Source organism: Tamandua tetradactyla, chromosome 8 (assembly GCF_023851605.1).
Source record: "Tamandua tetradactyla isolate mTamTet1 chromosome 8, mTamTet1.pri, whole genome shotgun sequence".
Classification (NCBI taxonomy): domain Eukaryota; kingdom Metazoa; phylum Chordata; class Mammalia; order Pilosa; family Myrmecophagidae; genus Tamandua; species Tamandua tetradactyla.
Window position 1 is genome coordinate 55,062,265 of NC_135334.1, and position 7,896 is coordinate 55,070,160.

Below are 7,896 nucleotides of genomic sequence, written 5' to 3' on the forward strand. Positions count from 1 at the left end.
ACTGAACCACCCATGCAGCCTCTTTCTTCTTTTATAAAAAAATATAGGCATTTAGTGCAATAAATTTCTCTCTCAACATAGCCTTTGGTACATCCCATAATTTTTGATATGTTGTATTCTCATTTTTATTCATCTTCAGATAGCTACTGATTTCTCTAGCAATTTCTCCCTTGAAGCACTCATTTATTAAGAGTCTACTTTTTAATCTCCATATATTTGTGAAAAATCTCATTCTTTGGTGGTTATTGAGATCCAGCTTCATTCCATTGTGACCAGGAAAGATGCTTTGAATAATTTCAATGTTTTTAAATTTATAAAGACCATTTTGTGTCCCAGCAAATGATCTATCCTGGAGAATGTTCCATGAGCACTAGAGAAGAATGTATATCTTGGTGTTTTGGGGTATAATGACCTAAATATGTCTGTTAGGTCTAATTCATTTATCGAATTGTTGAAGTTTTCTCTTTCCTTTGATCTATCTATAGAGAGAGTGGTGTTTTGAAATCTCCTACTGATGTTGTTGAAATATCTCTTGCTCCCTTCAGTTTTGCCAAGGTCTGTCTCATGTACTTTGGAGCTTGTTGATTGGGAGCTTAGCCATTTATGACTGTTACTTCTCCTTGGTTAATTGTCCTTTACTAATACATAGTGTCTTTTGTCTCTTATGATGTTTACATTTAAAATCTATTTTGTCTGTTATTAATAGATACTCTTGCTTTCTTTTGGTTACAGCTTGCATGAAGCATTTTTCCCCATTCTTTCACTTTCAGCCTATTTATATCCTTTTTTCTAAGATGAATCTCTTGTAAGATGCATATAGCTGGATTATATTTCTTAATCTATTCTGCCAGCCTTATATCTTTTCATTGGTAATTTTAGTCCATTAACATTCAAAGTTATGAATGTAAAGGTACTTCTTGAATCCACCATCTTATCCTTTGGATTTTATTTGTCATGCCTATATATTCTTTTCCCTCTTTCTATTTTTATCCTTAAAGTTACCCTTACTGATACTCTTCAGTTCTGTGCTCTCCTCCAAACCTGTCTTCTTTTTTCAGCTGGCAGAACTTCCTTTAGTATATTTTATATGGCTGGTCTCTTGTTAACAAATTCTCTCAGCTTTTGTCTGTGAAAATTTTAATCTCTCCCTCATTTTTGAAGGACAGTTTGGCTGAGTACAGAATTCTTGGCTGGAAATTTTTCTCTTTCAGGATCCTAAATGTATCATACCACTGCCTTCTTGCCTCCATAGTGCCAGTTGTGTAGTCCAAATTCAGTTTTATGTGGTTTCCCTTGTATGCAGGAGATTGTTTTTCTTTTCCCACTTTCAGGATTTTCTGCTCCTCTTCAACATTTGACAGACTGATTAGCATATGTCTTTGAGTAGGCCTATTTGGATTTATTCAATTTGGAGTTCATTGGGCTTCTTTGATTTGCATATTTATGTCTTTCATGAAGGTTGGGAAGTTTTTCCTCATTATATCTTCCACTAATCTTTATAGCCTTTTACTTTTCTCTTCTTTTTCTGGGACACTGATTATTCTTATATTTGTGCACTTTGTTTTGTCCATTTCCCTGAGATCCAATTCAAATTTTTCATGTTTTTTTGTCATTTGCTCATTTGTGTGATAGAAGTAAGTTGTCCTGTCCTCTAGTTCACTTATTCTTTCTTCTATCTCTTCAAATCTGCTTTTGTGTGTGTCTCTAGTATATTTTTATTTGGTCTACAAATCTTTTTTTTTTTGTTTCAGCCAGTTTGTGTTTTATTGACACCTTGATCCTCAGGCCTTGACTGCATACTTTCAAAGTGGGTACAACCGCTCCTTCTGCTGCTGTTTTTTTGTCTTCAGGTTCTCCTCATGCTTATTGAGCCTACGGCGCATGGCACATGTTTTCTTGGGCCGCAGATCCAGGGGCTTATACTTCTTGCCCTTGTAGAATTTCCTGAGGTGCTCTTTCTGAGTCTGGTTAATGATGGTAAGAACACGGGCAATGGACTTGCAGACAACCCAGATCTTGGAGAGCTTGGACGCCGCGCCGCCTGTCACCTTGGCGATGCGCAGCTGGGACAGCTCCACCTTCAGGTCGTCCAACTGTTTCAGCAGCTCCTCCTTCTTGGCGTGAAGATCCTGAGCCTTGATCTTGGCCATCGCTGCAGACACCGCCGCCGCTGCCGCTCGCCAGGAGAGAAAGGTGGTCTACAAATCTTTAACCTCTAAATATCTGCTGTTTTTCTATTTATTCTTTCAAATTCTTCTTTATGCTCTTCTAATGTCTTCTTAATCTCCTTTATGTCATTTGCTATCCCACTTATTTTATTTAGTTAGAGTTATAGGAACATCTTTGATTAGTTGTTCCAAAGTCTGTGTCTCCTCTGATGTTTTAATTTGGTCATCCATCTGGGCTATATCTGTCTGCATTTTCATGTGGTTAGTGATCTTCAGTTGCCTTCACAGCATGCAAATATCTTGATAGGGTTACTTTGGAAGTTGATTTCCTTTGGTCTAAAGCTTTGTATTTGCGGGAAGGTGTGAAGGAGGATGCATTGCAGGGAGAAGGGCACAGCAGTGCAATGATGGGTCATAGTACAGTTATTTACATGAGTTGGGGATGCTACACTAGTGCCTGTGAGTATGGGATGCAGGTTGCAAGGTTGTGGAGGTGTGGTGTGGGGGCTATGAGGACAAAGTGCACGTCCGGCAGGCCTTGAAGTGCAGGAGCAAGGTGCGGTGTGAGAGACACAGAACTAAGGCATGATGGGAGGTGGATGTGGGGGGTGAGCATATGTGCTGCAGCTGGCACGTGGGCAGGATGCAGGTGGTGCATGGAGCATGTAGGTTGTGAGTGTCAGGGTGTGGAGTATGGGGTACAGAATTTGGCACAAAGGCAGGGCAAGGTTAGGTGTCCTTGCACAGAAGGAGGGGTCTAGGGGACCTGGGATGCAGATGCACAGATGTGTAGGGTGGGGCACAAGTTGTAGAGGTTGTGGGATGTGTTTCAGGGGTAAGTGGGGCCCTGGTGCAGGTGCACAGGTGGGGTGGGATGAGGTAAGGGTGCATGCGTGTGCAGGATGGGGGCTATATGGCACAGATGCACATGAGAGCACCTCCCAGCTGTGGCAGAATGGCACTTGTGCTGGAGGATAGGGCATGGGTGAGCACATGTGCGGGGCAGGGGTGGTGGGGTGCAGGGATCAAGAGCTCAGTGCACAGATATATGGGTGTCAGGCAGGGAATATGTAGCTATGCCCATGCATGGGTCTGGGAGGCAGGGCCCTGGTGTGCACATGCACAGGGTTCATGGGCAGTGGGAAGAGGTTGTGGCTGTGTGGGCTGGGTGTGGGTGTGGCCCAGATACACAAGTCAGCACTTGCCCAGAGCTCAGGGGGCATTGCATGACTGGACATGTGCATATGTCTGGTAGGCAGGGTGGTGATGTGCCTATGCACAGAACTCTAAGGGGGCTGGGCAGGGTTGAGCGACTGTATGGGCTGGGTGCTGGTGGGGCTCATGTATAAAGGTGAGCACCTGCAGCCCAGATGCTCAGCTGACTGCCTTCAGGGGACAGGGAGGTGGAGATGGGGTCAAGGGGCTGGCCACCGGTATGCTGGTGTCTGGAGGGGCAGGGCAAGACTGCACTCGTGTGGGAGAGGTGGGTCAGGTTGGGGAAGGCTTGTTCACATGTTTGGGGTGGGGGATGGTGTGGGACAGGTGGGAAGGTGTGGGAAGTCAAGTCGGGGGCAAGGGTGCTTGGAGACCATTGGGGGTTCAGATGTATATGGTGTGTAGGGAGTTGCGGGTTGCTGGGCTGGGGCAACGTGCATGAGGGTAGCACTTTCAAAAAACACAGCTTGGTTTACTTCCTTGTACCAGTCTCCTATCCGTGCACCCTTGAGGGTTCCAGACTATCATTTGGAAAGGGGCGCATTAGGCTTTTTGCACTAGCTGGACGGTCTCCTGTTCTCTGCATCTCACTTCTGCCTTTTCAATCAGAGCCTTCCTATAAAGTGTAGAAGACTGTCCCAAGTTACTTACACCCTGGAATTGCTCTCCCAGCAACTTTTCTGTCACTTCCCTAGCTTTTCCTTGGAGCAGGGAAGAACTTGACCTATCTATTCTGGCACCTTCCTGTAACTCCTTTTTATTGTTTCTTTCCCTCTACATATTTTGGATTTAATTTGCTTCATTCTTTAAGTTTCTTAAGGTGGAAGTCAACATTACTTTCTAATTCTTCCTTCTTTGCTAAAATGTATTGTAGTGCTCTAATTCTCTCTGATTAGTGCTTTATTTGCAAACACAAATTTTTGATGCCATGTCCTCATTTTCAATTACTTTAAAATATTTCCTATTTTTTTTTTGCATGGGCAGGTACCAGGAATCAAACCCAGGTCTCCAGGATGGCAGGCAAGAACTCTGCCTGCTGAGTCACCGTGGCCTACCCCTAAATTTCATTTTGATTTCTTCTTTGAACCATGTATGCTATACAAGCATGTCATTTAGTTTCCAAATATTTGGTGACTTTCTAGATTTCTTTCTATTATTGAATTTAATAATCTATTATTTAAATTTCATTGTGGTCAGAAAACATACTTTTTTACATGAATAAGCCTTGTTTTTCATTTCTGACCAGAATATGGTCCACGTTTGTAATGTTTTGTGTGCACTTGTAAATAGTGTATTCTGATATTGTTTGATGCAATGTTATAGAAATGTCAAATAGGTTATGTTAGTTGATAGTTGTATTAGTCAAGTGTTCTAGAGAAACAGAACCAACAGGAAATATCTGTAAATATGAGATTTATAATGGTCTTTCACAACCGTGGGGACATAAGAGTCCAAAATCTGTAGGGTAGACTGTGAGCTGGCAGCTCCAATGAAGGTTGTCAATGAACTCCCCAGAAGAGGCTGACTGGCTGAAATGGAAAGAGGAATTCTCTCTTCTGGATTCTCCTTAAAAGCCTTCAGTGATTAGAATATGCGTCACTCATTGCAGAAACACTCTCCTTATCTGACTGCAGATGTAATCAACCATGTATACAACCAACATGCTCATTATTTAAGTCCGTGAAATGTCCTCACAAGAACATATGGGCTAGTGCTTGCTTGACCAGACAACTGAGCACCATCACTTGACCAAGTTGACACATGAACCTGACCATCACAATGGTGATGAGAAAGTCTTATTTCTCTCTGTTGATTTTCTGTCTACTTGTTCTATAAAATATTGACAGACAGGTGCTGACATCTCCAACTTTGTGGATTTGTTTATCCTTTTTTTTTTTTAAGTTTATGTTTCATGTGTTTTGAAGCTCTCTTATTAGGTACAAATCATGTTTTCTTTGTGAATATAGAGGTAATCCTTTTATTCCTGTTAATATTTTTTACTCTGATAAATACTTTTTGTGATACTAAGCTAGCCACTATATATTTCTTTTGATAGTGTTAGCATGATATAACATTTCCATCCTTTTACTTTTATCCAATTAGTTTTTTTTAATAATTAAAGTGAATTTCTTTTAAGCATCATAGAGTTGGGCCTCCTTTTTAAAATTCAGTCTTATCCTTCTTCCTTTTGATTATGATGCTTAGATCATTTAGATTCAATGTGATTATTGTTATGGTTCAGATTAAATATACTATCTTGCTATTTATTATTATTGGCTCCATTGATTACCATTTCTTCATTTTCTACTGTAGTTTATATTAATTTAATAATTTTATGGTTCCATTTTATCTTCTTTGTTAGCTTATAAGTTTTACATATTTATTTGTATTTTTGGTTTACTTCAGAGGTTCATATTATACATATTTAACTTGCTCAGACTAACTTCAAACAATGTTTTACCTGTTTCCTTACATATTAAAACCTTACCCCAGAGCATTCCATTTTTCTTCTCCCAATCATTGCTATATTGTCAACACAGGTTTTATTTCTACATACACCATAAACTCTTCAATGCATTATTATTTTTGTTTAAATAGTCGATTGCTTTAAAAGAAATTATTTTAAAAGAAAAAATGTTAATTTTCTATTTTTATGTGAGAGGAAAGAAAGATAATCCATCCCCTTAAAAGCTTACCCTAAAAAATATACCAACAGGCCAATAATTTCCACTCTGTTTTGTTGGATTAGGCTCAGAGCTTTCATACTTTTCACATTACACAGAAATAGAACAGAATAAAAGCAGTGAGTTAATTACCCATGACTTATATACCACAGTTGTCTACTTTCACATGTACTCTGTCACCGGCAGAGATTTTGACTATGCCCACACATAGTAGCCTGCCTCTATGACAGACCTCACAGATCCCCCTCCTGATATTCATGCCCTTGCCTAGTTGTCTCCAGCAATATAAATGACAGTCTGTGATGTGAGACCATAGGTGCTAAGTGAAACTGAAGCTTTCTGCTTCCTGTCTTACCTCCCCACCCCACCTAGATCACTCACTCTAGGGAAAGCCAGGGGTCATTGCCCCATAAGGAAAGTCCATCTTACGAGGAACTGAGGCCTCATGCCAACAGCCACTTGAGTAACTTGGAAGAAGATCCTCCAGCTCCAGTCAAGATTTAGGTAACTGCGCCTTCGGCAAACAGTTTAATTGTAACCTCATGAGTGATCCTGAGCCAGAACTACCTGATATACTGCTCTCAGGTCTTGATCTTAGGAAACTGTGGTAAATAGTAAATGTTTATTATTTAAAATCACTAAGGTTTGGAGTAATTTCTTATGCAAGATAGGTAGCAAATACTGATTTTGGTATTTGAATGTGGATACCATCTTAACAAATGTCTAAAAACTTAGGAGTGGCTTTGGAAACAGCCACTGGTTGAAAGTTGGAAGGATTTTAAGAGTATTAGTGAGCGAACTGCTTGCCAAAACATATAGATCTTTGGGAAAGCTGTTTGTGATGGCATCAAGGTAAGTGCTAATATTGGAAAATAAGAAAGAAGTTCTTAGTTATGTAGTAGCTGAAAATTTAACAGCAGTTTCTTCTTCAGTAGTGGAAAGGTAGAAAATATGCTAATTGAATCTACTGCTCCAACTAGGGAGATTTCCAGGCAAAGTTTGGAAGCTATCTCCTTGTTTCTTCCTGCTGCTTGTACTAAATGTGAAAGGAGACAGTTAAGCAAAAGGAAAGGCTTTCATACATGGAAGAGTTGGAATTTGGTAGTTTTGTAAATGTTCTCCCTTTCCACATGCAAAGGATACTAAAATTAAATAATGGCTTTTGAGGAAAGATCAAATCCAGCTTACTGACAGGAAAACATGTTTCAAAAACCCTAGGATATAGCTAATGCTGTGACTAAAAAATATCTTTATAAAATCTTAGATAGATTGAAGGATTCTGCTCTAGTTTGCTAGCTGTTGGAATGCAGTATACCAGAAATGGAATGGCTTTTAAAAAGGGGAATTTAATGTGTTGCTAGTTTACAGTTCTAAGGCTGAAAAAAATGTCCCAATTAAAGTAAGCCTATGAAAATGTCCAAATTTAGGCACCACCAAGAGGTTACCATCACTCAAGAAAGGCCGATGAAGTTCAGGTTTTTTATCTCAACTGGAAAGGCACATGGTGAGCATAGGGATGTTTGCTTCATGAAACTCTCCCAGGGGCATTCTCCTTCATCTCCAAAGGTCACTGGCTGGTAGGCTCTGTAGTTCTCATGTCTCTGCTACTCTCGTCATTCTCCAGCTTTCTCCAAAATGTTTTCTCTTTTAAAGGATTCCAGTATAGAAATCAAGACCCACCTCGAATGGGTAGAGTCACATCTCCCTCTATTCAAAAGTTAATACCCACAATTAGGTGAGTCACAGCTCTGTGGAGATAACAGAATCAAGTTTCCAACCTATAGTACTGAATAGTGATTAGAAGAAATGATTGCTCCCACAAAATTAAG

General features: G+C 40.1%; 1 pseudogene; it reads right to left on the reverse strand.

Moving 5' to 3' along the window:
- Nucleotides 1-1,733: 1,733 nt before the first annotated feature.
- On the reverse strand, nucleotides 1,734-2,150 carry LOC143643412 (large ribosomal subunit protein uL29 pseudogene; annotated as a pseudogene).
- Nucleotides 2,151-7,896: the final 5,746 nt, after the last annotated feature.